This window comes from Lycium barbarum, chromosome 1 (assembly GCF_019175385.1).
Source record: "Lycium barbarum isolate Lr01 chromosome 1, ASM1917538v2, whole genome shotgun sequence".
Taxonomy (NCBI): Eukaryota; Viridiplantae; Streptophyta; class Magnoliopsida; order Solanales; family Solanaceae; genus Lycium; species Lycium barbarum.
In genome coordinates, this window is record NC_083337.1 from 8810025 (window position 1) to 8827620 (window position 17596).

The window sequence follows — 17596 nt, forward strand, 5'->3', positions numbered from 1 at the left end:
AAGTTTCTATTTCTTGTGTTGAAATGCTCTCATATTCCTTTCTCTCCAAATATGGTACACTGCTACTAGTAGCATCATTCTGTGGATTACTGCTTTAGGAGTTTTGTCCTTTGTCATTTGTTCTAATCACTTCAGTTCATCATCCCAACACATAGATTCTCTTGAAATGTTCATACATTGGAGTAGTTTCTGCCAGATAATACTTGAAACATCATAGGAAAAGGACAAATGAGAAATTTTCTCATCAGCTACTTTACACATTGGACAAATCTAATTTAGTGTAACACCTCATTTGAATAATCTATCTTTAATTTGTAGTATATGGTGTGCTACCACTTGTAGCATGAAGATCCATCTAGATAGGTCAAGATTGTTGCAAATCAGCTTCTTCCATGAAACATTTTGAAACTGTCCTTTAATCTGAGATAGAACTGTTTGGTGAGAACTTCTGCATATCTAAGATCTGATCCATTGTATGTCCTGCTTGAAAAATATATTTAGTAGCCTGGAATACTTTTCAAATAATACATGAAGCTTGTTTAGGAACATTAGCCAAAAAATCTCTATTTCTCCCATAATAACAATGAATCCATTTGACCCACCACTTCTCCTTCTTAGAGCAAATATTTCAAAACAATTTACTAGCAGATGCTTTGTTCCAGGTAAAGGTATCCAAAATGTTTAGCCCTCCAACAGTTTTAGGGAGACAATTTTTGTCTCAAGCTAGTAAAGCTTTCTTAGATAGAATCCGCGACTTTTCTAGCACAAAAAAAAAAAGTTGAACCAAACTAGTACAAAAAAAAAAAAAACACATTAATAGGTTTCACGCACGAAATTCGTGCGTGAAGCAGCTCTGTTTTTTTTTTTTTTGTGTGTTACCTTTCAAATCATATTTTTTTCCATACTTTGGTCAAAGATTAGTCATATTTCAAAACCCCAAAATATCAATATTTTATATAAAACTTAATATCTTTTTTTGCGTACAATAATATCGGCTCATTACATCAAGTCCACCTAAACGTTTGGATCGTCGTTTTAGGGGTTCTAAAGTGCCCCGAAGTAAGTTTTGAAAAAAAATATGGAGCATTATAGAAAAAAAGGTGAGCATCACCAAATGACCGAGTATGACCCAATTCAACATGTGTACGAAGTTAGGACGGGTTATCGCAACGGTAAGGGTGGAAACGTGCATACCGTTTATGAGGCAACAAGAACATGCACTTGCGGTAAGTGGCAAACGTGCCACATGCCGTGTTCTCATGCTGTCAAGTGCTTCGAGAGAATGAGAAAAATGGTAACAAGTTATGTGGCGAGGGTATACAAGGTCCACAGTTACCTTAGAGCATATTCTGGCCAATTCCACCCACTTGGTAATGAAGCTTATTGGCCAAACGAGCCCTTTTCGATGGTTGCTAACAAGGATTACATCAGGAAATTGTGCATTAACTCACGGAGTCGTAGACCCAATCAAATGGATGTTAGTGAAAGAATTTATTCTCGCAAGTGTTCTACATGTAAGCAATATGGCCATGACAAGCGTTCGTGTGGGCAACAAGGTCGTGGTAGTACAAGCACGTCTCGAAGTAATAGAGCCTCTAGAACTTGAAGATTGTATTATTATTGTAATTTATTATTGTATTGCTTTGAATTAGTATTGTAATTAAATGGAATAAATTTTATTTTAATTAGTATAAACCTCTCGTATTGGATGAATTATTATTAAATCAAATATTTATATTTGTACATTCAAATATAATAAAACACTTAAATCAAAACCCTATAAATATGACAAGCTTCAAAATTTACTTCGGGGCACTTTAGAACCCCTAAAACGACGATCCAAACGTTTAGGTGGACTTGATGTAATGAGCCGATATTATTGTACGCAAAAAAAGATATTAAGTTTTATATAAAATATTGATATTTTGGGGTTTTGAAATATGACTAATCTTTGCTCAAAGTATGGGAAAAAAATGTGATTTGAAAGGTAACACAAAAAAAAAAAAAAAAAAACAGAGCTGCTTCACGCACGAATTTCGTGCGTGAAAGGCCCAAGGTGCATTTTTGCAATTTGGTCCTTTCACGTACGAAATTCGTACGTGAAACCTATTAATGTGTTTTTTTTTTTTTACTAGTTTGGTTCAACTTTTTTTTTTTTGTGCTAGGAAAGTCGTGGATTCTCTTAGATGCGACAGCCCCACCAATCCACATAAAGCTCCTACAAGTTGCTTCAATCATCTTGACTACTTTTTTGGAAGAACATATATTGGTCCAAAAACACTTAAATGGAGAGGAGAACAGATTTGACCAATTGGGCCCTACTGGCATATGATAGGAATTTGGTGATCCAGTTTTTGATTCTGCTAACAATAATTGCTCAATAGACACTGTCTTAGTGCTTAAAAGAACACCTAGGGGGTGGCAATTTAGAGCCAAAATTGTGTCACTAGCCCAACCCGCCCAAGGCTGAACGGGTTGGGTTAGTTCCAAAAATGGGCATTTTACATAAATAGCAAACATTTGGGGTTTAATCAAACTGCATAGCTAATGTTTCAATATTTACATTCTGTAGCAAATCAGCCTAGCTCCCACATGTGTATTCAATTTTTTATTTTATTTTTAGCTGTATTCATGAATACAACAATTTTTTTCCACTGTATTCATGAAATAACTATCTGTATTCATAAATTGACTGTTGTATTTATGAATACAACAAGTAAAAATTGAATACATATACACCAATAATTACACAAATACATCATATTTTCCGGTATGTATACAGCAGATACAGGCAAAAAATACAGTATAAAACATTCATACACCAAAAAATTAACAAAGATGTCATATTTTCCGGTATGTATACAACAAATACAAGCGAAAAACATTGTATACACGGTAAATATACAACAAAATAAAGCGAAATTTTGGATTTTTTCCAGATCTGATCGGAAAAAATTCCGGCGATACAGATCTGACCGGAAAAAATTCCGGCGAATACAGCGTGCATCTGGACATTTTTTCTCCGACGCCGTTCTGAGTTTTTTTCTTCTTTTCCGGCATAGATCTTAGTTTTGTTTCTTTTTTGCTTCCAACAATGCTCAGATGTGTTGTATCTGTTGTATTCCGAACGGCATTTTGGCATTTTCGCCGGAGAAGATGCACGGCATTTTCGCCGGACAGTGGAAAAAAGGGCATGGCATTTTCGCCGGAGCTCCGGCGGCGGTGGTGGCCAGCGGCGGAGCAGTGGGGAGAAGAGGGGGGAGAGAAATGGGAGGGATGGGTTGGAAGTGAATAGTGAGATGAGTATTCTATTTTGTGTGTGTATATATATATATGTAGTTACTAAATGGTATTAATACACAAATGTTTGCTATGAGAAGTAATTAAATCAAACTATAGCTACTAAATGTCAATACCCACTATATGTTTGCTATATCACGTAGTTATTCCAAAAATCAACGGGTCAAAATATGTATGACCCAATTGGACTCGCTGAAAATGTTGGGTTGAGATGGGTTTAGGGTGATGTAACCCGTTGGGTTGGAAAATAACCCAACTCAACAGGTCAATAGCTTATAAAGGAAATGAAAAATGTGATGTGGCGGGATCCAAAGTCAACTGTTGTGTCTTTGCAGAAAGTTTCGGACATAAAACTTGCTTTAGAGAATGATGTCAACTTAGTGTAATTCGTCATTTCTAAGACTAGTGTCATTTGGCCCGGGCTTGACGTTAGAAATTAAACTTGTAGATATTTTTTAATTTTTTTCTGCTCTTGCTTATTTAGTTTTGTAACATCAATTTGACACTTTAAAACACTTCTAAAATATTAAAGTACAACAACGTATCTGAAAGTTAAAGGAAAACATTTTTCTTAGCATATATATTAGAATCTTTAGGAAAAAAAATCAAACAATTGAAAGCTCTTTTGATTTTTATTTACTTAAATTTTTTTAGATTAAAGTTTTCGATGATCCAAATGAGCTTTTTATATGTTAAATTAATTTCATTTGTTTCTTTGAATTGAAGTCATACTGGCTAACTTATTTTTTATCAAAAGATATTGCAGTATTCAATTAATGTCAAAAATATTTAACGCGAAAATATTGTTGTATGATGAAATAAATAAAGTTAACTTATAAACAAATATGAATAATTAAAAGCCTTGATATTACAAGATATTTTTGTAGATGTTCTTTCAAATTAAATCACACAAAAAATACTGAAAAGTCAATAAAATTATCTTACTAAAATTTCTTTTTCCTTCCAAAAGATGCATGCTAAATTGCATTTTTTTTCTTTTTCTTAATTTAATGAACCATTTTATGAAATCTACATTTGTAACAATTTTTTCATGTTAAATTTAACTATTTTGTCTTAAATTATATAAAATATTAATTATCCGGTATTTTGCAAAACATTTTAATATTAAAAAAATAAAAAAAATGTACTTTTCGTAATTGTCTAGTATTGTTACTATTTGTAAATCAAACTTTATGTTCTTTAACTGTAGTGTTTTTTCAAACATTTTCAGAATAAATAGTATTATAAGAATCATATTTTAATTCAATAATTAAGCCTATATAATATAGAATTTGAATGACATGATAAATTTTTTACTTGTCTATAATAAATTCTTAAGGAAAATATAATTTTAAACAAGTTTAATAATATTTCCTCATAAAAGACTCAAAAATATATGAATATGCTTTGTGGGGGCCACAATAAACTTTTCCATGACATCATTTTTGGTGGCATAAAATAAGTTCTAAAGTTCACAAAATTTATCAAATTGTGTGACCATTCACAAAGTCATAAAAATTTAATTAGGGGTAAAAAGAGGCAAAAAAGATCATGTGAGGACTACAAAAAATTGATATTTTCCCTTATATATAGTAGTAATAGTAATATATATAGTCTTTATTATGTGGCATCACCTATATAGCAACAGTAAATTTTAATTGTGTTAACCTTAGAAAGTTTTAAATTAAATTTTAATTGTGAATTAAAAACAAGTCTTAGTATTTTCTGCTTTTATTTAAATTTTTAACTTATTTTCAGAAGACAAATTTAAATTGAATAAATTTTATTCTAATTAACATAGAAGACTAGGCATATCGAGCAAGAGTAATTATTAAATTGTTGATTATGTAGTTTTGTAAATAACAAATGCACTTTCTAAAAGTAATATTTTAAATAAGCATAATATATAAACAAACTCTCAAACTTGGCCTCAACTATCAAGTATGCCCTCTAACTTTGGGGGTGCACAAGTAGGCACCTCAACTTCTCTCTACTTTGTCAGTTGAACACGCCAACTTACAAAATGATCATCTTGACACCTCCAAAATTTATATGTCACACACTTGTATTTACGTGTTCAACTCTTTAAGTCGAGGCTAAGTTTAAGGACCTATTTATGTATTATGCCTTTTAAATATATATTTTACCATATTTTGATCATATTTTCGTCCTTTTTTCCAATCTACTATAGATAGACAAGAAGACAAGTTTCTGAAAGGGTCAGTTTATCTACAACAAAGGGCCTATTGTTATAGCTGAATTAAATTAAATTAATTGTTTTAAATAAAAATTCTGATATTATAAACTATCTGAGATTGAAAAACTACTAATGTCAAAGTAATATTTAGAGTTCTTTTTGCAAATTACATCAAATAACTGCATGAATGATAAATCAAATTGCCAATACAGTGCTACTAATCTGAACGTTTTATTTTGTTTTTAACTTCTACTGAGTAGCTTGGTATAGAACGGCAAACTTGGTTGATTTGGGCGGGTTAGGTTATAACCCGTTACTTTAACCCATTATGACCCAACCCATTTTGACCCAAGGATTTTTTGGGCTGGTTGGGTCATGACTCAACTATTGACTTAATCCGTTTTGACCCAACCCATTCATTTGTCACCCCGGGACACCCAAATATCTAGTAGGTAAAACACTCCTAATAATTAATCCTAAAATGTCTTGATTTTATTGTTGCACCAAAGGAGAGACTCCCCCACAAGATATTAAGCTTTAGGACAAGTTAGCATTCAAACAGAGGCCTTAGAGAAGCTTTGAAATGTATCAAATAGCAAACGCACAGAGGAAACATCACCTCAACAAAATTAGAGCAAATCATTTGCAAATCCTAGTTGAATAATATTGAATCTACTACACCTTGGATGAAACTGAAACTGAGACTGCTTACTCAATTATTTTTGTGCCCTATCCAAATCCTCCATGAGCAAAACAAAAAGGTAAGAAAATAGGGTATTATCTTCTTGTCTAAGTCCTTTCTTTGCTTCAAAAGATTTAGTTGGTTAGCCATTTATAAAAACAGAATAGAAAACAGTTTTCATACACATCATTAGCCAATCAACAAAGATCCAAGATCTAGACACGTAATTTTTTACCATTCCTTAGATTTTACACTGTTTTAGAGTTAAATATTTCTTTTAGGCTTAATCTTAACATCTTGACTTTTATTTTATTCTTAGTAAATTTCATTAGAGAATTTGAAAACCGCAAGAAAAAGAGTTGCATTTTTTTAATATAAGATTTGTTTTCATTTGAAAAGAAAAAGAAGAAGAAGTTACAAAAAATATGTTTTACGAGTTAGAGGTTTTAGTAAATAAATTTTGAGTGATTAGTACTTTAATAATGCTATTTTAGTTTAGGATAGTAGTAGTATTACTTTAGATATTTCCAAGGAATATTCCAATGCCATTTACTCTTATCCACACAAGGGCTTTTCAGGCAACTTACCAAAAATGGATAACCTATAAATAGAAAACATAACATAGAGGAGAACCTACACCTAATAAAAATCAGCCGCAGCTAGCAAAAATAGAAAAAAAAAATTATCATCCTAATAGACAAGACATACACATACACCTCCACCAAACAAACACATACAATACATACAAATTTACACAATCCACAAAACAGTGGATACGAATAGAGGAAAAATGACGGAAGGATAGACTGGTTTGGGGTTTTCCTCTTCACCAGGAAGAAATAGCGGGGGGGGGGATTCCATTATTAGATCACACACTCAGAAGAAGAACACAGTAGGAGATAGATATAAAAATACACCATAAAGAGAGAAAAAAAATAGAGCACGAGAGGAACCCATTTTTTCTTTTCTCCACTCGTCTTCACCCATTTCCCCACACCATCGTATCTCCACCACCATGATGACCACCCAAAACCTCTGTTAAGTTTAAAGTCCACAAATGCATTAAGTGAGGGACTTTAAAGGTGAAGTATGAATTGGAAAATGGAGGGAAATGAAAGTTTGAAAAAATAACTTTTCAAGTGAACACTTCTCCCACATTGGTGGTTGAAAGTGTTATGTGTGTGCTTATATTAAACAACACATTCTCTAGCTCATAAAGGGTTGAGAAGAGGACCACTCCTCGCGCCGTCGTCGTCGCTCGGCTTCGGATTGATAATTTTTTTGGACCAAATTTATTTTATTTCCATTTTCGTCACTTAATGTTTCTAATCCGGAAATTAGTTAATTCACGCGAAATTAACTTAATTCATTAAATTTGCGGAATTATTTTTTCAACGAAATTTATTTTTTCCAACGGACATAACGATGACCAACAGTCATCTCCTTCACCGAACAGGCACTTTCATACCTGTTCAGATCAAAATAACAGGCTATAAATTTTCAGAGGCATCGCCTCATTTGTTTTATACACTAAAAAACTGAAAACATTTTTGTTCTCTGAAAAACGCAATCTCCTTTCCCCTCATACTGCATTCTTTTCAAAACCAAAAATCAGTACGTGTCGTGTGATTACTACCATTCGTTGAGTTCGCTGAAATTCTGCAATTTCCATTGTCGGTATTACAGAATAGAATTTCATTCTATTCTGGGAAGAATTGATCCAAACCTTGGCAACAGTGAGGGGATTAAATTCTTTAAGGAAACACAGTTTTCTGTGGGCTCGAAATAAACACACTGTTCTTTAGTTTATGTAACTAGATTACAATTTGATTAACAGGAATCACAACCTCCATTGAAACAAGTCCTCAACTACTGTTTCACCACCTTAATAACCATGAAAACAGCTAGTAAACTAAACCACCGAGAAACCGCCATTTCCGGGGTAAAGTCGAGGTCATCGGCGGAGTTCTTGTTCGAGGTCAAAAAGTCGAGGTTCCTACAAGTTCTTATTTGATCGATAAATTCAAAGGTGCTATGGCATAAAAGGTCCTATCTTTATGTAACGCTTCATATCTTTAAACTAAGTTACGTTCATGATTCAGGACTTAGGAAGCCAAGACGGGGAGTGTTGGGATTAAAATTCATTTCAGTTCAGCGATCCCAATTTTACATCAGGTTTTACGGACCATAAAATGGACCATAGATGAACCCTAGAAAACCCAGCTCATTGTAATTGATTTACGATAGGGTTTTACGGTTCGTATAATTTTTACGAACCGTTTGTACCGTAAATATGGAGGAAAATTACCAAGTTTCTGTAATCGATTTACGGTCACCTTTCACGGACCGTAAATTTTTTACGGACCATAAAAGGTACCGTATATCGGCCAAACAACTGAACAGTATATAAACGCGTTTTCAATTCTTTTTTTCATATTTTTCATTCTCTCTGAGCCCTAGAACGAAGGTTTCTCCTCTCTTCATCCTACTACGTCAAGGTAAGTCCATTCCAAGCCTTTTTAGTGAATTCTAACATGTATCCATGATTCCTAAATAAGAATTCATTATTTCTTACTAAGGGTCTTCAAGAAAACCCATCTAAAGGATTCAAGATTTCATGTGCATCCTTAAGTGACTATATGTTGCATCTTTGATGGTAGAAAGGTTATTTTGGCAGATAGATGTTTTGAGAGTAGATACTTGAAAAGGAAAATGATGGAAAAACTTGAAAGGAATAGGAGATTTTGAGGAAAAAAGGTTACAATGGAAAGAACAGATTTTGAGTTTCCTTTTGTTTTTTGTCCTCGTACAAGATAAACAATTGTCACGAAAAACTACAACTCTATATAACTGATGAACACACAAAAAAAAATAAGTACTTTGTAACTGATTTAAGATAACAACAAACCAAGAAAAACAACCTAATCAAGAAACCACGTTACAAAAATTATGGTTACACTTCCAACATGTATAGGAAAAACTTTAAGTTTAACTTGAGTATCTAATTGGCCAATTAGTGGGGGCGATCTGATTATTTATTATCAATGTGAATTGAGTTAAAAGAAACGTTGGTTTGAGTTATGATCTTAAATGAGCTCTTTAGGGATATGACGACAATACTTTGAACCTTTGATTTTATTTAACGCTTAGTTGTTAATTAATTGTAAGTTTGAGTGGGATGGTTTACGAATTATTTCAAATCTCGTTGTTATTGAAAAAAAAAAGAGTTGAAAAAAATAACTATAAGGAAGCGAGATGGGTTGCGAATTTACTCAAAACCCTTTGTGAAAAGATTGAAAATTAACCAAATAATAATAGTCTCGTATTTAAGAGACAAACCAAATCCTTTTCATGATAGATTCTCTTAGGTGCGCTTAAAATGTTGACCATGTGTTCGATTACAGTCCTTGGTTAAACACCAATTAACAACTCAAAAGGTTCATGTGTATGGTTACGCTCCATGACTTTCTAATAAAATATGTGGGCCATGTGTGTGGTTACACTCCTTGGCAAATGCAAATCGACAAATTCAAAGAATCTCATGCGGGGTTACCCTCCTTGACTCTATTATTAACTCAAAATTATTAGAAGAGAGAAATCAATTTGAGTTTAGCCATGTGTGCGAATACACTCCTTGGTCAACTCTTAATAATTTAAAAGAAGCTTTGTGTGCGGTTACACTCCTAAGCCGATAATGTAAGTCACGTTTCTAAACTAATTTGAAGTAATTAAGCAAGTAAAATAAATGTGTCTTATCCAAGATTTAATTTTAGCCAAGTATAAGTCAATAAAGCGACCGTGATATAACCAGGGGACTCGGGAATGCCTAATACCTTCTTCTAGGTCAACAAAATTTCTTACCCGGTCTTTTGTTTTCGAAGACCAATAATAAATAAAGTCATTTCCTTTTGATTAAGGATTCATAAGGTGACTTGGAATACCAAATCTCAATTCCAAGTAGCGACTATGAACAAATAGATAATCCATTTTCAAAACGTCACTTCAATTGGAAAACTCTTTAACAATACAACACGTGTCCTTGGGGACAAAAAAGGGGGTGTGACATCTCTGGCGACTCAGCCGGGGACAATCAGAATTCGAGATTTATATATTGACTTGTATTTGACTCTCTTTATTTCTTGGATGTGTATTTTGTTTGTTGGCCTAATATGCTCTTTGTCTCTTATTTAATGCTCTGATAATATGTAATTGTATATACAAATTGTCCTCTCGCGACACCTCTGAATCTCTAACACTACTGTTCACTTTGTGTGCGATTACGCTCTTGGTTTTGGTTTATTAGTCACATATGTTAGGCCAGGTTGAACCACCAGTAAAGCCAAAAAACCACTGCTACCGGCAATCTGACACTCCCCCCGCTCGAGTTGTCTGCTCGGGTAAGCCAGTCTAGACACCTTCTCCTTCAGGATGTTAAAACTAGCAGAAAAAGCCACAAGCAATGAAACCCTAGTAGGTTACGCTTTGTTTGCATCACTTGAATTTGAATTAGTGTGGCATGGCAAAGAGGCCGCGTCAGGTAGTCATATATTGCACCACTATGTGCATCCTTATTTGACTATAATCAATAAAGGAGAATGCAATTTCTGGTGGGATAATTGGCTTGGTTTTGGTCCTTTAGCTGACTACTTCTCTGATTATAGAACTGGTGGTGGCAACAAAGTCATGGTCAAACACTTCCTGATAAACCATAGATGGAACATGACTAAGTTGTATAATATGTTGCCTGGAGATATTGCTCTTCACATTAGCACAATTGACACTGGTCAAGAAGACAGAGACGATTATGCTATATGGGATAAAACACAGAATGGTTTCTTTTCAAACACTTCTGCGTGGCACCTAACAAGAAGATATAGAACTAAGATGCCTTTTTTAGATAATATCTGGCATAGTTCTATCCCATTTAAAATATCCTTTCTTACTTGGAGATTGATCCATAAGAAGTTTCCTTTTAATGAAGCAGTGGCTAAATTTGGAAAACAAGGCTTCCCTACTTGTATATGTTGTACTATTCCTGAAAATGATTCCATTCAACATGTATTTGTGGAGGGACAAGCAGCTAATCATATTTGGAGATTTATTGGAGCCCCTTTGGGCATTAATCATCAGCATATTCCTATTAACGGACTGCTACAACAATGGTGGAACCAAACAGCCAAAAACAAGGTACACAAAATTATTTATAAAATTGCTCCTATTATGATATGCTGGGAAATTTGGAAAAATTGGAGTTCTTGCAGGTTTGGAGAGCAAAAAAAATTCTCACTATATAGGATGGAAAATCAGACCGTATGGAACATTAAAACTGCTCTAAACGTTGCTGTCCCAAACATAGACTTTGGTGGCAACTGGATCAGTACCTGTGCGACCGCAGAAAGAATTAAACCAGTGCAAAAATGTACTCTTATCTGTTGGAAAAAGCCGAAGCCTGGTAAGATAAAAATCAATACCGATGGCAGCTTCTGCAAAACATCCAAAAGAGCTGGAATTGGAGGGATTATTCGAGATGAACACGGAAAACTGGTCATGGCATTTTCTATTCCAGTCGAATGTGGAAGCAGTAACCTTGCAGAAGCTTTGGCTGTCGAGTTTGGAAGCTCCTGGTGCAAAATTAATGGCATAAATGATATTCAAATGGAACTTGACTCACAAATCATTGCCAACATGCTCACAAAACAAAATTCCGAAAACTTGAAGCTCAAGCACATAATCAACAAGATCCTAAAGAATGTAGAGGGCACTAATATTGAATTCCTGCACTGTTTCAGAGAAGCAAATTCTGTGACAGACTACTTAGCTAAACTTGCTTCATCAAGTAGAATCAGGTCCTTATATCACTCTCACGACAGTTTACCTGGCGAGGCAAAGGGATTGGCTCAACTGCATCAATGGCAATTACCTACTTTTAGACGAAGATTTGAGAAATCTAATTTCTTTGTTAGTTAATAAACCTTTTGTATTACGGAAAGAGATTTGTATAGGTTGCCTCTTTCCTTAAGATTGGCTTTCAATCTTCTTTTGTAGATTAGAGGCAAGGTTCCATGTCCCCCTCTAATCATTGTAATCTTATGAGAAAAGACATCATTTGACCCCTGAACTTGGCACGAAAACTTAGTTTAGCAACTCAACTTAAGTTGTATTTATTTACCCCCCTTAACAACTTTCAAATTAATTAAAAGAAAGTGTGATGACTTTCTCAAAAGCGCGTGGAAGGGGAAAAAAACACCAAAAATGATTCCAGCTGTACATATGTCCTCTTCTAATTGGATGACAATTTATTATACTTAATTATACTTTTTTAATATTTTATTTTTCCTTTTTTTTTCTTTTCTCTTCTTCTTCTTCTAACCCCACCCCCCGCCCTCCCTCTCCTTCTTCCCCATCCTCCAAATCGTTGCTACTACCTTCCTCATCTTCTTTCTTCCTTTTTTTTTAAAAAAATATCTCCTTTCTTTGTCTTGATGGGCAGTTCGTGCATTTTCTTCATTGCTGAGCATATTTGAAGGGCAGTTCGTGCAATTTCTTCATTGTTGTTGCATAAGTCCATTTGAAGGGCAGTTTAACAACAATAAATTATGGGTTTCTAGTAGTTATTATAAGCGAATATGAAATTGAAAGATGGGATTTTTCATTGGTTTGATTTAAGGAGGCGGTGGTTATGGTGGTGGTGTGGTGACAGCGGCGGTGGTGGTGGGGTTACAACTATGCAAAGAACATCACCTAATTCGCCAAGGCAAACAACTTCATGCTCGTCTTGTTCTAACCTCAACCATCCCCAACAACTACCTTGCTTCAAAGCTCATCTATTTCTACTCAAAAACCAAACACTTAAAAGAAGCCCACCATGTGTTCGACGAAATACCTGAGAGAAATACATTTTCTTGGAATGCCCTTTTAATTGGTTACTCTTCACAGAACTACCATGTAGAAACACTCAAGTTGTTTTCTTCATTTTTGTCTAAGAATTTTGATGTGAAACCTGATAATTTTACGGTTACTTGTGTGTTGAAAGTTGTTTCTGGTGTGTTGGGGGACTCTATTTTGGTTAAAATGATTCATTGTTATGTTGTTAAAACTGGGTTCGATTCGGATGTGTTCGTATTGAATGGTCTGATCACTTCTTATTTGAAGACGGGTGATATGGTATTGGCGAAAAGTGTGTTTGATGAGGTTCTTGAAGGGATATAGTGTCGTGGAATTCAATGATATCGGGTTATTCTCAATGTGGGTTTTACGACGAATGCAAAGGATTATTTAGAGAAATAGTGGGGGTGTGGTAGCGGTGGCGGTGTGGAGGTGGGGAGTTTAGGAGGAGGAGAACGGCGGCTATGGGTCCATCTTTTTTTTTTTAATTATTGTTTAATAAAATAATAAAATAGGGAAAGAATGAAGAAGAAAGAAATAAATTAAATAATTAAAAAATATTTAATGACGTGGACCAATCACCAGGCTAGTGGTAAACAACACCTAGATCTCAACTGGTCCACACCACTAAGGGGGGTATTTAATTAACTTGAAAGTTGTTAAGGGGGTAAATAAATACAACTTAAGTTGAGTTGCTAAACTAAGTTTTCGTGCCAAATTCAGGGATCAAATGATGTCTTTTCTCTAATCTTATTAATTATATTAACATGGTAGGGGTCAAGCCAAACTCCCCACGCCTTAGGTCCACAGCCTAATGGTGATGGCTTATTAAAAAAAAAGGGGGGGGGGGGGGGGGTAGAAATGTTATTTTGGCAGATAGATATTTTGAGAGCAGATACTTGAAAAGGAAAATAATGGAAAAACTTAAAAGGAATAGGAGATTTTGAAGAAAAAAGGTGACAATGGAAAGAATAGATTTTGAGTATCCTTTTGTTTTTTGTCCTCGTATGAGACAAATAATTGTCACGAAAAACTAAAACTTTATAGAACTGATGAACACTCACAAAAAAAAAAAAAAGTACTTTGTAACTGATTTAAGATAACAACCAAACCAACCAAAACAACCTAATCAAGAAACCACATTACAAAAATTATAGTTTCACTTCCAACCTGTATAGGAAAAACTTTAAGTTTAACTTGAGTGTCTAATTGGACAACTAGTGGGTTAGGCGATTTGATTATTTATTATCAATGAGAATTGAGTTAAAAGAAACATCGATTTTAGTTATGATCTTAAATGAACTCTTGGGGGATATGACGACAATACTTTGAACCTGTGATTTTATTTAACACTTAGTGTTAATTTATTGTGAGTTTGAGTGGGATGGGTTACGAATTATTTCAAATCTCGTTGTTATTGGGAAAAAAAAGAGTTGAAAAAAACAATTATAAGGAAGCGAGAAAGGTTGCGAATTTACTCAAATCCCGTTGTGAAAAGAGTGAAAATTAACCAAATAATAATAGTCTCGGATTTAAGAGGCAAACCAAATCCTTTTCACGACAAATGCTCTTAGGTGCGCTTAAAATGTCGACCATGTGTTCGGTTACGATCCTTGGTTAAACATAAATTAACAACTCAAAAGGGTCATGTGTGTGGTTACACTCCATGACTTTCTAATAAAATGTGTGGGCCATGTGTGTGGTTACGCTACTAATTGGCTAGCGCAAATCAACAAATTCAAAGAGCCTCATGTGGGATTACCCTCCTTCACTCTATTTTTAACTCAAAATTATTAGAAGAGTGCAATGAATTTGAGTTTAGCCATGTGTGCAGATACGCTCCTTGGTCAACTCTTAATAATCTAAAAGAAGCTTTGTGTCCGGTTACGCTCCTAAGTTGATAATGTAAGTCGCGTTTCTAAACTAATTTTAAGTAATTAAGTGAGTAAAAGAAATGCGCTCTATCCAAGATTTAATTTTAACCAAGTATAACTCAATAAACGTGAAGGTGCTAGGACCTTGGGAATGCCTAATACCTTCTTCTAGGTCAATAGAAATTCTTACCCGGTCTTTTGTTTTCGCGAACCAACAATAAATAGAGTCATTTCCTTTTGATTAGGGATTCGTAAAGTAACTTGGAACACAAAAAATCATTCGCAAGTGGCGACTCTGAACAAATAAATAACCCATTTTCAAAACGTCACTTCAATTGGAAAAACCCTTTAAGGATAAAACATGTGTCCTTCGGGACGAAAAAGAGGTGTGACATCTATGGCAACTCTGCTGGGAACAGTCAGAATTCGAGCTTTATATATTGACTTGTATTTGACTCTCTTTATTTCTTGGATATGTACTATGTTTGTTGGCCTAATGTACTCTTTGTCGCTTATTTACTGCTTTGATAATATGTGACTGCATATATAAATTTTCTTCTCTCACGCACCTCTCTGAGTCTCTCAACACATTTACTACTGTTCACTGTGTGTGCGGTTACGCTTCACAAAACATTCTGTCTTAGATGATCCTGTGTGCGGTTACGCTCCTGGTTCAAGTTTATTAGTCACACATGCTAGGCGGGGTTGGACCACCAGTAAAGCCAGAAAAATCTGCTACCAGCAATCTGACACTCCTTCGGCACGAGTTGTCCGCTCGGGTAAGCCAGTCTAAACACCTTCTCTTTCAGGATGTTAAACCTAACAGAACAAGCCATAAGCAATGATTATCCCTAGTAGGTTACGCTTTGTTTGCATCACTTGCATTTGGCTTAGTGGACTAGGCATAGAGGTCGCGTCAGGTACTCATTTCTTGGATTAACATGTGCATCCTTATTTAACTATATGTTGCATCTTTGAGGGTAGAAAAGTCATTTTGGAAGATAGATGTTTTGAGAGTTTGAGTTATGATCTTAAATGAGCTCTATGGGGATATGACAACAATACTTTGAACCTGTGATTTTATTTAACTCTTAGTTGTAAATTAATTGTGAGTTTGAGTGGGATGGGTACGAATTATTTCAAATCTCGTTGTTATTGAAAAAACAAAGTTGGAAAAAATAATTATAAGGAAGCCAGATGGGTTGCGAATTTACTCAAAACTCATTGTCAAAAGAGTGAAAATTAACCAAATAATAATAGTCTCGTATTTAAGAAACAAACCAAATCCTTTTAACGACAAATGCTCTTAGGTGCATTTAAAATGTTGACCATGTGTTCGGTTACGATCCTTGGTTAAACATCAATTAACAACTCAAATGGGTCATGTGTGTTGTTACGCTCCATTACTTTCTAATAAAATGTGTGGGCCATGTGTGTGGTTACGCTTCTTAGCTAGCGCAAATCAACAAATTTAAAGAGTCTCATGTGAGGTTACCCTCCTTGAATCTATTCTTAACTCAAAATTATTAGAAGAGTGCAATCAATTTTAGTTTAGCCATGTATGAGGATATGCTTCTTGGTCTCAACTCTTAATAATTTAAAAGAAGCTTTGTGTGTGATTACGCTCCTAAGCTGATAATGTAAGTTACATTTCTAAACTAATTTTAAGTAATTAAGCTAGTAAAATAAACGCGTTCTATCCAAGATTTAATTTTAGCCCAGTATAAGTCAATAAAAGCGACCGTGCTAGAACCCGTTGTCGCTTATTTACCACTTTGATTATTTGCGACTGCATATATAAATTGTCTTCTCTCGCGCACCTTTTTGAGTCTTTGAACGCATTCACTACTATTCATTGTGTGTGTGGTTACGCTTCACAATTTGTTTTATCTTAGCTGATCCTGTGTGCGGTTACGCTCCTGATTCAGGTTTATTAATTAGTTTTGAGGTATTGGGGGTTCACTAGGTCAACGAAACCTCCGTTAGAAATTTTGAGGCCACGAGTGTGTTCGTAGCGTGTTTTTATGTATGTCTACATATATGGTATGTGAGCAGATGGCCTCGGGTGATAGTCGGGATTTCGGCCTGAATTAGTGAAACTTAGGAGTTTCTAGTGTCTGGTGCCCGCTATGGTGGCACCAGGACCATGACAACGGTACCGCTCCAGCGGTCACCCTGCCACTATAGCAGCCATGTGTTATTCTGGTGGACCGCAGAAGCGGTCACGGGACCGCGGAAGCGGGATCGCTGAAGTGCTGAAGGGGGGGCGGAAGGGGGTGACGGGCAGTTAGATTCATTAAATGTGTGTTAAAAGCCCTAAGTCCTTCATTCATTACCACTACGACTTTAGACCTATTTGGGAGCATTCAAGGTTGTTATTCATAGAAGATCATTGTGGCAGGTGCCTTAGTGGGATTGTCGATAAGCAAGACCATTCAAGGTTGTTATTCATAGAAGATCATTGTGGTAAGTTTCTTCACCTTCCTTTCCATTCCATGTTACATTATTCACTTTAGGAATCTATTAAGCATGCTAGTTTTCTGTAACACCTCGTAAACTTGAACTAGGTGTGAATGTGTAAAAAATCTAGTATTAAGATGATATTATATCTGTATGAATCCATTCTTGATGAATTCGGGTGGAAGATGGTCGTTTTGA